The 15443-nt window shown below is 34.9% G+C and overlaps 1 protein-coding gene and 1 long non-coding RNA gene across 3 annotated transcripts in view; one reads left to right on the top strand and one right to left on the bottom strand.

Moving 5' to 3' along the window:
• Positions 1-15443, bottom strand: part of LOC111046773 (homeotic protein distal-less) — a 73643-nt gene that overhangs the window by 23627 nt on the left and 34573 nt on the right. The window lies entirely within an intron of this gene.
• On the top strand, positions 846-15321 carry LOC120354920. Its single transcript, XR_005573302.1, has 3 exons — positions 846-939; positions 8446-8649; positions 15202-15321. It is a non-coding gene; the product is annotated as an uncharacterized LOC120354920 (long non-coding RNA).

The raw sequence follows: 15443 nt of genomic DNA, 5'->3' as shown, positions 1-15443 counted from the left end.
CTAGCCTATAGGCTCCAACATTTTCCAACATTAATTAATTCGAACAGACGTTTTGGAGTTTACAACGTGTTGTTGTGATGTTTCAAATAAATAAATATTTAGGATCCGTGATCCCGCGATAGGCTGCGGATGTTCCGAACCCGTATATCAACTCGCACGCACGCACGCACGCACACGCTCTCTCTCTCTCTCTCTCACACACACACACACACACACACACACACACACACACACACACACACACACACACACACACACACACACACACACACCTATTCCATCTTCGTCAAGAGCGAGGAGCTTTGTATACGTGTATATATTGTATATGTGTGTGAGTGTTGTATACGTGAGAAAGAAACTCCTTTATGAAGTGGAAACAAGATCACAAGAATGAAAGAGTTGCAACCGATGTGAGAGTGAGAAGGAGAGAGCACATACTTGAGAAAGACTTATAAGAAAGAAAGAATGATTGAGAATGTGAGAGGTGAGTGAGAGAGGAAAGCGAGATGAAATGATTGGGCATGCAGAGATGCAGGTTTTCAGTTTAGTTGAAGCTGGTTTTATCGCAGAAATAAAACTTGGTAACCTTCCTTCTCACACTCACACTCACTCACACTCATACCGCAAGAAAGAAACGCCTCCCATTTTTTCCAAGATTTTTTTAAAAATATTTCTTTACATAACTAGCTAGCATTTCACGATGAATGAGGTAGAGGTGCATTAGACATTCTTGGAGATTTGCCTTCTATTATTTTTGAATCATGACTACAGTGGCTATAATCATAACATTTCTCTCGTCAAAATTTATAATAATATTTACTTATCAACTGTGGGTGATCAATGAAGTGTAATTGGAATTAGGGAGGGTGGGATTGATGGAAGATGGGGTCGTGGAGGATAGCTTACTAGGAGACTACAGGGGTGATAAGCAAATGGAAGGTAGGAATCTTTTAAACCGCATATTATTTTTTAGTACTACTATTTTGAGAAATTTTCATTTTCTCCAACTTTGAGCACACATTTTGATGATCAAAAAGATATTTTCATAGCAGAAAAAACCTATAAAGTTAAACAAAATATTTCATCCTACTAAATTCTATTTGTAATAATTAATTATAGGTTTTAATGAGATCTAAAGCCTTTTAATTAGTATCTAGTGTTTGACATGTATGTTTATTCCTATTCAAATATTTTCTATTCCAGTACAATCACTCAGAGATTTTATTTTATTAGAAGTCATAAGTCATTCCCAGAATATTGATTAGGGACATGAACACATTGTATAACTATACAAGGAAAATACAAGTATAATAATCATTCTAGTATGTGAGAGTCTGACTTTAATACAGAACCTAGACCACAAAACTATTCCTGGAAGAACAGCTTCTAGAAGGAAAATGAAAACTGGACTGGGAAATGAAATAAGGTGAAAAAGAAAAATGTCTCTGAGATTAGAAGATTTACATATTCGAATGTTTAAGCATGAATAAAACAAAAAACATTCAAAATGTTGTGCCTGCATACATTTTTGATAGAATAAGAATAGTTTTTCTCAAATAGGAAACTTTCTATCAGGAATTCAATGAAAATTACAGTTCGAAATAATCCGATTTTCTCAGATTCACGATATTGAATTTCATGAACACCCATAACTCACATTCCTGAATGGGATACTTGCCACAAGGAAGTATTCATTTTCTCCAGAATGGGAGAGTTTTCAACATCCCAAGAGTATTCAAGATAGAATTATCCATTTCCAATGAATGACTAAAATTCTAAGGACTTCAGAGGTGACAACAGGACTTTTTTCTTCAATATACTTGGATACATAAGAGGTGATTCAAAATGATGCAATTAATATCGAGCGAAACGGAGAAAAGCGGAAGAAAATGAAATTCGTTCAGGAGAAAATGTGAAAGAAATTGAACGATTTAATAGTAGTGCATGTGTTAACCATGTTTTTCACATGCAGCTAGGTCAGAAATGTCCGTTACTGGCGGGTTTGGGAATCTATGTCGGAAGGCTATTCAAACAATTTGTTTGCAGTCAAGTCCTGTTTGTAAGAGGCGGCAAATGTTCCTTGAGCGCTCGCGTCTCTTTCCTCCGTTGTTCTGTTTCTCTGTTTATTGCTGTAGTTCGTTATCTCTCTCCTCTTCTCTTCTCATTGCTCTTTCTTCTCAGTCACACAAGAGCAGGCACCTTCACCTTATTCTTTGTTAACGGGTAGATTTGCTTTATTAAGATGTAAATATTATGCAGCATCATGAGAATGATCAGAAGCCACTGATAACCAGTTGGAACGTAATTAGCATAGATCCAGGCTAACAGTTACTGGATCGGCTTTAACCTGGGCTATCGTTCAGTAGGCCTCACAACTTTTCCTCTGTAATGAATGCCTTTTCCATGAACCACATTCGGTTCAGGCAGCAGGCTCATCTTGACTGCAAAAACTTGATTTTGACGATACAATCGGCTTTCGAGTCACATGTGAACCCACGTGATCTCCATTATTATTTTGGATTCTATAAATCTAGTATCTCATCAGATGAATTGGAAGAGACACTCAATTGGAACAAATATTACCCAATTACTGCTTCATATCTGATGTTCTAAATCTAGTTCTGCAGTTTCTCCATTCTTAAAATATTGAATTTAGTAATCGTATATTGTGTCTCTCAATTCGACAGATTCTATTACCCTAGTGTTAAATTTGAGTTCCATCATTGTGAGAGTTAGTGGAGAATACAATATCTGACAGATTTCAAGCATTTGACGTCTATTGGGATTGGACTCCCAATTCTGGATGCTTCAAATACATCTTATTGTCAGTTTGTTGAATTGAAAGAAACAGATTTTTTGAGTACAAATATTAAATCTGGTAATTGTCTACTGTCTCTGCCAATTCTTCTAGATTCCAACTTATGTATCATCTAATATGCCAGTATTAAAGATGCTTATATCAAGCACTGTTTAACGTTAGCACTTTTTCTTTACACAGAATTTCATACATTTTTGTGGGGGCCTACTCATGGAAAGTAGACGGTGGAGCAGTAAGTGAAGTTCATGGCTGATAGTCAGTTTCATACCGGTGCGGGTACTTAACAACAACATAATTGCTAGCACACTACTTGATTTCAAAACTTACAAAAAAACTTTAAAAGAAATACTTCCGACATAAGTCACTTTTTCTCCCATTAATAATATCTGAAAACCGGAAATGCCTTGCTGAATGATAAGGCCTTTTTAAAGATGTGGTACGTTGATAAGAATCCACTATATTAGTTTCTACTTTCTCATATTCACTAGCTTAGCCATTGTCTCCAAAAATATGAAACGATAGCTGACATTTGGTAAGCTTATCTGTAGTTTAACTTTCCATTCAAGTTCAATTAGCTTTAAATTGAACAAGAACTTGATCAAAGAATGTCTTATCAATTAAGATTTTGAAATGGAAATAGGGAATCTGAGGAATGAGTTAATGAAGAAATGAATACTCCTATACTAAACTTGCCAGGATACAACTTTTTACATCCAACTGAGTGATTTTATAAAATGATATGAACATTATTTTCACTGTCTTGTTTAGGGCTACTTATTGGTATGCAGTAGATTGAGCTTTTTTGTTGTCAAATGAAACCGTCAATCAATTGAACACTGTAGGTTCTCAAAGATTGAGTTCTCAGTTTGATGTCAATCCTAGAATATTCATTTGCAGCCGTGTAATTCATTACCAGCCTATTAGAATGACTTACATAGTCTCCACAAAGTTTAGTGTTTCGTTTAGTCGAAGTCTCCGGTCAAATTATTTGTGGATACTGTTATATTAGCATGACAATGGATCGTATGTCATTGAGCGAACGCGCCTGTTTGTTTAATGATCAAAAAGATCTTGCGGTATTGTAAATCAGCTGGGGGCTGACCCGGGAAAAGGATGTAAACTACGAAACAAAACCAGAGAGAGCAGCGAATGAATGAGAGAAACTGATATGGGACTCAAATTGATGCAAATCTCTATCATTGTGACGGTAGTCGCGTTTCCAGTAGCTGCCTATTTGTCATTTGAAAATGCTCTCAGCATTTTGAGCCAGATGAATTATTAATACAGTTCTCCTCAACTCATTGAAGAGCGTCCACCTATTTTGAAAAGCACCTTCTTAATTACTGAGCAATAATCACTAATCAACATTCTTTCATCACCCAAAGAATTAATGTAATTTTATTTAATAGTGAATAAGGATGACAATGCTTTGTCGTAAGCTCTTTTTAACTAACTGGGATGACACTTTTCCGGACAAGCTTCACTCAACTTTACACCTCCATCCACCTAAATCTCTACTATCTTCTTCTTCCTCCCCGTCTTTCCCTACTCAATAAAATGTTGATTACTTTTTCCTCCCCAACGTCGATCCCTTTCCTATATAATATTTTTCCCCTCACTCATTCCTCTACATAATGCTTATCTCCTATAAACCGTTTTTTTCGAATTATAATTTTCATTACTCTCCCCTAATATTACTACTACTTTTTGAGTATCATTCTTCACATATTATGTCAAATAGATTGGACTCTTTTCACCTTTTAGTCTCTTCTTACACTTGTTAATATTTTCCAATACTCTCTTCCTACTTTCCTTCTTATTACTGCCCCTTTTCCTCAATTCTTGTCCTACAGATTATTTTCCTGGATTTTTCTTAAACAATGAAATGAATTATAAGTTACTTTAAAGTGATGTAATATTTCAGGACATGAATATCCAGGACAAGTTGGAGTGGTGCGCGTTTATGTAGCGGTATTTGTAGTGATAATCACAGCCATAGATTGCGCCTGCGCCTTTCTCCAGAGTAAAGGGCAGAAATAAGGTGAGGTCTGCTTGTGTCGATAAACAACGAGCACTTAAAGTTTCATCGTTGAAGCAGCTTCTTATCCGCGCTCGGATTTACACATCGACATTTATTTATGTGCAGCTACCAAATGGAGATTATCAATAGTAGCCACTGTCTGTCCATTGTTGCTGTTTTGCTGCGGTCGTTGTAATGAAGAGATATAAGTTTTGTGGTACCAGAAACGTGGTATTGTATGGTGTATGGAGCAGGGAGTCTACATAGATCGATCCGATAGATAAGCAGCAAGGCAAGGCACTAGGCACTATAGTGCGGCAACAAATTTATATCCTGCCCAACGTAATTATATGTGTTTGTGACAGCGAGCCGCGAGCTCAGCGGTCACCATTCCACTCACAAGTCAGCTGCACGTTGCATGGCTTCCTATGCAAACACCTACCAGTCCAATTACCATACACTTTTATTCAGCAATCATTGATAGAGGAAGATGTGAGAGAGAATTCAAGGAGCAATTCACTCCAATAATTCAGCAAATGATGAAGAAAAGAGCATGGTGGCATGATGCACCTATACATTCTCAAACTCATTCAAATTTGAAGTAAAGAAAGGAAGATTTGATATATATATTCCATTATTGCAGACCTTCAACTGAGCAATTGAAAAGTGAGTGATTTGATTTTTAAAAATTTTCTACGCATTTAAATGATATATCATATGGAGTACAATGGTTATCATTATCATCTATCATTACAGTCTAGCAAATTTTCATGTTTAGAGAGAAATGGAAGAATATCACTGCAATGGCGTTGATGGAGACTTCTGATCGTCTCAAAAAATGATTAACTTGGAAATGGAGAGTTGATAACGATTTTTCCTCTCCAAACTAAACTTAGAATGAACTTTAAACGTGAAAATGGGAGAAAGCTTTATTATATTTATCCGAAATGCAAATGAATCTGGAATACATTAAATCGGGTTTTGATATATTGATTAATTCAAAATGCAAAATATGATCGCTGAGCCCATCAATTCAAGTCAGTCTTTTGCCCCAATTTAAATCGAATCGAAGGCTCTAGCCTTGAGAGCAGCAATTGTGGGTGTCCATCCATCCAACACATGTTGCAATTAGAAACCAGTTCACAAGCTATTTTCAAAGATAAAATTATTGTACAGAACTGAATCACTCTCACTGTTCTGAACCGCTCACATCCAAACAAGTCATTCAATTTCTACTGACCTGATCGTCACTAGAAAAAGAATGATTCAAAGTAGATTGCCTCCATCCGAGTCTACTCACTCACCGACTATACAATAATAACAGAAGGCAGAAAAAAAGAGAGAACTAATGGCATTATAAAAACTACAAACTAGATTTATGCATTCCACTGACTTGCTTCTCTCATACAAGTTTCAAATCGCATGAGAAAAGTATTTTTCTCATAATATTATTACTACTGTTCTTCACAAGATTGTTGATTGTTCATCTAACTTGTCAAGATGGAATGTTTATGATTTACAAAACAGTTTATAGAACAGTTTTATAATAAGGGTTTTCAAACACGAGTTAGATGTAAAATTAAGACACATGTGAGTGAACGCCTATCTTAAACATCTCACGAGACATATAAAACTCTTGTATAAAACTATAAACTAAAACCATATAAAACTATTCTATCTACGACCATTCAAGCCTGTTGTATTTATAAAAAACTATAAACTAAAACCATATAAAACTATTCTATGTACGACCATTCAAGCAAAGTATCACATTGTAACGTTAGAAATCAACCAACAACCAACTAGCTTCCTATATAGTAAAAAGATTGAAAAAACAATTGGTGAGAAGCTACCAAGAGAGAGTGAGTAGTAATCTTGAAAAACTGAAAACAAGACAAACTGAAAACTTGACAAACTAATAACGTGACGTACTAAAAAATTAGATGGACTAAAAACCCGACGAATTGAAAACTTGACGGAATGATAGCTTGACACAATGAATACTTGATGTACTGAATAAACATGATTTTGCTATTCGATTTTTTAGTGTTGCTTAATGAATATGTTTTATGAGCTGGACCAATGTCCCTAACAAGCTGGTCCAAAACTCATCGTTCAATTATAATAAAATAAAATAATAGACAGATCATGGCGATCTTTGTTCTTCCATGATAATCTATTGATTTTGGAGTAATGAATTTGATATCAAAAGCTTTATCATTCGAGTTGAAAATTGATAGACCTTCTCGTTTGACTGAAAGTGAGTATGATATGAAGTGAAACGAATCCACACATCTAGTCGGCCGTTTTTTATAGGCTTATGTGTGCACAATGAAAAGTTTCAATTGTCTGCTCATGAAAAATTTATGGGTAGTCTGAGTAAGTGAATGTGCTTGCATGTACCGACATGGTCGCCTATTCTCCATGTGATGATAGCCTAATTGAACATACCCAACAAGTGAGACAGCATTTGTAAATGTAATTGTTACGTGAAACGTGTGTAGAAGTACGGTAATTGTTTCACAATTTGTCTTGAATTCTTCTTCTTCTTCTTCATTGAACCAGCTCTCCTCATTGTCATTGATCTCTTCGTTGACAGCGAACTATTCTATGAGAAGGTTCTATCTGAAATCATTTCCTGGAGGTTCGGAATCTCATAGAATTTTCCCAACCTAAACCCTATCCAAACTGTGCAACAGAATTCAAGGTAGTACCTACAGTATGTAGCGTAGCGAGGATTTTGGAATGAGGGGGGTGAAAAATGGTTGGGCCCCCTATAGACCTTAACCTGTGACTTTGCCAACATAGAACTTGTTAGGGGGGTAGGGTGGTTGTTTTGCGATAGAAAATGCTTCTCTTTAGCATAACATTATCAATGTAGGCAATTGTAGTTGCTTGTTTTTATTGTAACTTTGTTTTTGTATTTGAAAATAACGAGACGGATTTTTCAATATATTATTAGCATTGAGATTGCTGGTAGCCAATTACAAATCATTTGAATTAGTTTAATAGTTTTCAATGCTCATAAAACAATATTGTAGTTTAATAGAATTATTTATGGTCATTGCATTTTGGATGTTGGATTTTTGGGCCTCTTTTTTGGACTCATGGGGGGAGGTTGTAATCAAAACCCCCCCTTTGCTACAACACTGTCTATAGTGTCAGTATCTGTTTTTGGGATACAGTACAGTAGTATATGATTACAATATTGACTTGGTGAAACTGTTCCACACATTCTAGGCCTATTCATATTGAAGACCCAAAAATGTTTGTTTATCCAGTTCAGGTACACCTAGTATAAAGAACATTTAGTGTACTAGAGTACATATAACACAGAACACAGTAGATAGCCTATTCCAAGTCTTCTGAATAATATGATGGTGTATGAAGACCTAGAATCCACATTTTTAGTGAACTAAACATGCACAAAATGATAAATGGAGAAGCAAACTGTGATTGAATAATCTAATAAAATGTTAATTGTTAGCGAAGAGCGCCTATGCTTTGAATGTGAGCTACGTCCAGAAGGAGCATGAAATTCTAACGGAGCTTGTATGTTGTCGGCTTTTTGCTGTTGTTATTGTTCTGATTATTATTTTTCGTACAGGTGGGTAAGACGGAGACAGAAAAAGACGCGTTGGCTTGGGACCTGAGTCCTGAGTCCAGGCAGCGCCGGCTTGTCTGGGGTAACGCCTCCCAGCTCCTTCTAACTAGCTCTTGGCTTGCCTCGTAGTTTGACTTCTCTTTTCTTTTCTTCATACCGTTGGCTGCGTTTTCTTTTCCAGCTACGAACAACCAACTTGAAGCCAAGGTGAGCTTTACAATAATAATTATCATTGTGCAACGACGATATGGTGAAGTCATACACCGATTTTCAAACACTCAATGAAACTGGATAGTTTTCAGTGTTTCCTCCATTTCATCAACAGCATCAACCAACAGAAAATGTATTAATTTTTTTTAGAAATTTTAATATCAACACACATTTTAGAGAGTCGAATTGGACTTTGATTGAAGAGATCATGTTAGATCAGAATCAAATTCTTTCTAAACAAAGATGGGATTGTCATTATTGATTGAAATGCTTTAGCCGAGTATTAAAAACCTTTATATAAAATAGTGAGATTTGAGAGCTATTTTCATTCACAGTAAGTGTAGACAGTTATTTCTTGAATGACACACAAAACATTAATGTTGAGAGTGCGCAGATTAGTTCAATAATGCGTTGAAACTTCAGAGTTTTTATTATTATGAAGATACATACATTTATTATAATAAATATCTCAATTTATCATACAAAATATTGCTCATTATATTATTGGTGAATATCTGATGTGAGCTTTGTTAAGTTTATAGAAAGCTGATTGTTTTTCGAGCAGTCGCACTAGTAAGTGGTCCTTTCATCTGGACAGTTTGCAGCTTAACGGGCATGCTCTTAAAAGCTCTCGCAGTTATATACCGGGTGACCTGTTATGATCTTATCTACATGCAAGCTACCTGTGGTAATGAATATTTTATTATTAATATCGACCTACTTGGAGCAGCTGCCATATTTTGTTCAAGCCGCAATAAGAAATTGAACTTAACTAAATATCTCGAACAGAACTCCATAAAAATGATATAAAATTGATATGAGACTTGGGATATGTGTAAGTTGAAAAGTTGACACTGCTCAATGCAAAAGGTTTCTCAGAGTCGTTCAAATGAAGTAACTTATCTACCGAATCTTTCGCTTGGGACACATAGGCATAAACTCCGTAAAAATCATGAAAAATGCCACTTGCAACAAGATAAGTTCGAAACCAAGATGCTGGATTATACATGATTATAAGGATTATACATCATTATACATGATGATTCCATACAAACAAACATGTCAGGGATACAGACACGATTTTTAAACTCCAATTAGCAGTTTGAATTAATAAATATCTCGGTTTTGAAGCTTCACAAATTGGTGAAAAATTTGCTAACAGCGACAGCAGCAGACAGACAGACGTATGCAGACAAACGGAGGAGAAATCCCTTTCCAGGTCAGGTGTTCGAATGTTGCAACTTGCAATGCATACATACAGATGTCCGTCTGTCTGCATTCATGTCTAATTATTGTCTACTCACGTCTGCATGCAGAAGTTCAGTATTTTTCTTTGTCTATCTGTAAAAGAAGCCTTTCTGCTGCTGTGGGCTTGAGGAAGGGGTGATGTTTTAGAATATTTTTCTTAGTTTGCTTTTGTTCTCTGATTTGATTTCATTTCATAATTTATTAAAATTCATCTTCCAAGTCTTTTTTTAGAAAACTTTATTTCTGAAAGCTCCAACAACATATTTTTCGATGACACACCTTGTAGACTACTGCATATTATTTTTAGATTGCTCTGTTTTACAATGAATAATTTAATGATAACATTCCAACTCGATGTAGAAAAAAGGCCAGGAAGATATTCATTCAATTTTATTTTATTATGAATTCTTCAACACAACAATTCAATCTCATGTTGGTATAGTTCATAAAAATGGATAGCAATATCTTTATCTTTCATTACCTACAGAAGCCAATACCAATGGATCAATCAAAATATAAAATTATTTGACTATGCTAATTCATAAACCACCATCAATGACTATACCAGTTTCAATTCTTCGTTTTCTATTTCGTGTCTGAAGACACCATATTGTATATCTGACTATTTAATATTTAGATATAATAACAGATTTAATATTTAGTTTTAATAGAATAATATGTATTTTATTTTTCTATGCATGAGAAAAGTATTTTTGGATGAAGCTGTGGTGTATTATCAATAATTGAGGTTCATGTTCTCCCTATTTTATAGCCTAAACTGAAATTAAACCAGAAGGAAAACATCAAAGTATTATTGAATGAAGTTGTGGATTTCTTTTCAAGGCTCCTATTTTTTTATTTGTAACGTGCTGATACTTTAATAGCATCTTCGAATTTATTCCGTAACTGATAGGTTCATGGTCAATTAGATGTGAGCATATGTTCCGTCCCGTGGTTCCTTATCTACACGTTTTAATAACGAGAAGTGAAGGACCAAAACGTGTAACACTGGTCTGACAATAAATTCTCAGACATTAACAGCTTAGAAGGGAGCAGGATCAGCCCCCTCCCCCACTAACCCTACTAACCATCAATGGGCATGCTGAAGCTCATCAAAGCCGATTGAATCGGATACTTCAGTTGTAGAAGGGAAGGCGAAAGTAATACGATACGTCTAGTGTGTAAATTGAATCTAAATTAATGTTCTCCATTCATTTTAATTCGAGGCTCACTCATTTAATAGGACTGTTACCTAATCTCTCAAACAGGTTGTTAGAATTGGTGCACAATATTTCCATTTGAATCATCTTGTGACTTCTGTAGTAAAATGATATCTATGATAAGAATCACATCATAATTATATTAAGTGACCAACCCGAAAGGATTAAACAAATTGATTTTGAAGTAGTGTAGTAAACAAGTAATAATTTGAGCTGAATCAGGTTCATAAATGGATATCTACAATATATCATTGTAGTACTAGGATCGTTTGAGTCCATCACAAATTTTCAATTGACTTATATAATCAGAAGAAATATATTTTCAGCCCTCAGGTAAAATATGAGATAAATGATACAACTGTATGATTTTTTAGATAATTTTACAACGATAATCACAATTTCAATTGAAATAATTTCCAACAACCCTCTTTAAGCGAACATGTCAAAATTTGACATGCGTGATTCTATCGGCCTATCCTCTATATTTTTTCTATTCAAAGAATTGTGTATTATAATCATTGACAATATAATTCTTATCAACTTGCTGGATAGATTCATTGAAGACAGTTATAGTGTAAAGTATCAAAATTGTTCGCTCTATGAGAGAGTGGAGTGGAAATGCAAGTCTTTAAGGAATCTAGAAATAAGGTGAGTATAAAAAAATGAGAGAGAAAAGAGAGAGTAAGTAGGAGATGAGAGAGCATGTGTCAGGTTCGATTGCCTTGGGCTGTAGGCTAAACCGGGTACCGTAGGTTGTACTAGGCTTGCCACAACAGAACCTCCGCGAGAACTGAACGTAAAAAACATAAAATATCTGAACAAGTTCTAGAGATGTCATTAAAGAAATTAATTGCGTTCAGTGTCGAAGGAAAGAAACGAAAGCTGACTGGAGATATTTCAAGATTACTCACTTTTTCCAAGGTACTGAGAAAATGAGCTCCTGCTAGAGAAGAGCTTGAGGATTAGCTGTAGTGCCAAATTCAGATTCCATCATGAGAACCAAATGTTGAAATTTTTTATAGAGACGATTATTCCAACAAGATGAGATAGAACTTCAATTTGAAGCTCACACGAGAGAAGACCGCAAAAACACCCAATAACACCTACATTACCAACACTCCACACAAGCAAACTCAATTTGAAAGTACTATAAAGTAAGTTATACCATTTGTAAATACTATAAGTGTAGCCATACAATAAGAATAGTATGACAAATTAAAATTTTTAAGAGGAAAGCGAATCCTTTTATATTATCCAGCTCTATATTGTCTTTGGTTACAGGCTATGGAGGTTGCAGTGATACCATTGCAGTCATGAGGGGTCTGTCGAGATTTATTACCTATAAATTCATCATAATATAATAATACATGTTGATGGAAAAATATCTAGTCCTCAGTTGTATTGTTTGCTATAATGTTTATCAATTAGCATATTACTCATATTAATTTTTTTCATTTGGTGATTTTGAAAAACCATCAAGATATCACATATGTCAAAATGTTAAATTCAGGCCTGATAAATGAGGAAGCTATAATTGAAAGCTGGAATACATTACTCACACCAAATAATCGACAGTGAACGGATTAAGACGAATGCGGACATTAATATAAAAAACAAACACACTCACACAAAAATGACTATGATGTTCTTGTACTTAAGACGTGTTACCTTTTTCTTTTTTGTACACCCCCTCACCAAACAAGAAAACTGCTGGCTGCATCTTACTATCTCATTCTCTTTGGCTGCATGTGTGAGCGTGTATTTGAGCGTGTGTGTGAGTTATTGCGTGCTTGAGCTACTATTGCCGGGGGGGGGGGGCTTGATCACCTATCACCTGTTCACCAGGTGAATCAGCGTAGCCAACCAAGCAGATCATGCAGTACAAGTTAGAACACTGTGTACACCGTAGGCCTATACTGTTCACTGTACTCATATTTACAACTAACTGCGCCGTAAATATTGATATAAACTGTACTACAGCAAACTGTTTTTGAATGATTTGAAGTGCGTGGACCTAAAAGGCGTGTAATGGAATGGAATGGAATCAATTACTCTGGTCATCCTCGATAAACTATCGACTTGCATTCAGTCTGAACTTGTTTGATTAGGTCTCAGCTAAGAGTTCAATTCGATTCAATGCATGTACCTAATGGGCACGAGCGTTGATGCAGTTCACTCATCAGCTATTAGGTTCAACAGCAATATCCGAGCTAGAATTCAACAGCCTAAACATTCATTCATCTTATAAACCAGAGCCTATTCAATTATTGAACTTACTTGCGCTTGATTTCTTAGTTCAAGTTTGAGGTACTTATGAGCAAAAGAAATGCAGTCTTAGTAAGTTAAGCTCACGTTACTCATCAGCAAGGCTCATATCAAGAGCAATAGAAGAGCGATTTCAACTTATCAATAGAATAAAAGGCAATGACAAAGGGTGTCATTGTACAGTATTGTATTGGATCATAAGGTATTAGGCTTATATCTATTCAGTTTAGTGTAAAAAAGGTGAGAAATCAATTGCCGAAGCATTATCTGAATGTTTTTTGATGCCTCAGTAGAGTGTTATTTACTGTCGATTGATGAACTATTTAATAAGAATGAAATACAAATGGTATAACAGTCCTCAATATACTGGAATGATGTGTAATAATGTATTGAGAGATGCTGTATTCTATTTTCTATTGAAACACAATCAATTTGGACTGAGTGGCGTCATGAATTATAACCATTTTTTAATTTCATGGATGAGAATAATGTAGAAAAATGATGTGAATAGTCAAATAATGAATTATCGATAATTACTTGTGATTAAGATTGATCTTATGGGTGAGTTAACAATAATGTTATGAATCATTTGATATATAATATTAATAATGGAGTGACAGATCATTTGAAAGTCTTTATCATTGATAGTAATTGAATTTTGTGCTGATACATCGTTCATTTTGATTCAGGGATACTATTATTTGGTAATTCTACGCTATGAAATCATTGCAATCGGCAGATTATTAGTGATGTGGTGGGCTGTACGATTGTGCCTTTTATCCAGGTTCACCTTCATAAAAGAGCCAGCTTGTTTCCGAAGGTGTGGTGAAGAGCTTGATAATGGTAACGGTTGTTTTATATGCAAAATAATTCCTACCCGTTATCAACAGAGACGCTTCTTTCTCCACACTGAGCTGTGAAGCAGAAAAATATACAAGAAAAGAATGGTGTGAAGAAGCTCCTGCACTAATTAAAAATTCGTTCGCAATAAACTTCATCAATTGAGTCCAAGACAATGTTCTCTACATGAGAAAATTTCCATTTTAAATAGGCCTACCAAACTATGAGAAAATCATTGATATTGATTCTTGATTAGGCCTACTTCATTTAGAATAGATGGAAATATATATTGAATACATTTTTTCGTTATAACATATAAGCTCCCAAGGATAAGAACAATTTTTCTTTGTACATAAAAATATGAATGAAGAGTTTGATGTTGAGCAACATCAAATTGCTTATTATATAATTGCTACATGCCCAAACAAGATTAGAGCCTAGATGCCGAGGAAAATCAATGAAATAATCATTTGAATTTTTAATAGATTAGTAGGCTCAGGTATTTAGGTTATGTTATCAAAACATGCACTGAATGGTGCAATAAAGGCGGCGGCAGTATTATTATTTTACTGAAGGCATCATAGTGCGTGAACACTAGCGTTTTGCTATCGGTCATGAACTTTGCGATAATTAAGCGATAATTATTAGTCAATTTACATGTAAATCACTACTAGCAGCCTAGTAGACCATTTAACTCGGATTAATTCCAAAGCGATTCAATGTGCGTTGTGCGTTGTGAAGTGCATGCTCAATTTGACTGTGAATCTAATTCACTAATGGATGAACCAAAAATAATTCTTGCTGGTAGCTTCAACTTTGATTATTATTTGATATTTCTCAATGTTATTATTTAACAGAAGATTATTATACTTTAGGAAGTTGACTTCCAAGTTCATTAACTTGGAAACTAGTACATGGAAATTAGTACATGGAAATTCATATATTCATATAGTTTGAACAATTTGTTTTTTTTCAGATTGGTTTTTACTGGTTTGCAAGCGGATTCGATGTCTAGTGAGATGAGACTCTTTTTATAAATCAACAGTAAATACAGACTTCAATAAGCAACTATCAGACTATCATCACCACAAAGTCAGGCTTAGAATCATTCACTAATGATACATAACAAAAATGTACTTTATACAATAAAATCCGAAGCTATAGTGTAGCCAAATAAGGTTTAAAAACATTGTTTCACTTTGGAAAATATCCTTTCTA

This window comes from Nilaparvata lugens, chromosome X (assembly GCF_014356525.2).
Source record: "Nilaparvata lugens isolate BPH chromosome X, ASM1435652v1, whole genome shotgun sequence".
Lineage (NCBI taxonomy): Eukaryota > Metazoa > Arthropoda > Insecta > Hemiptera > Delphacidae > Nilaparvata > Nilaparvata lugens.
The sequence above is the reverse complement of the archived record's forward strand: the minus strand, read 5'-3'. Positions and strand labels throughout refer to the sequence as shown.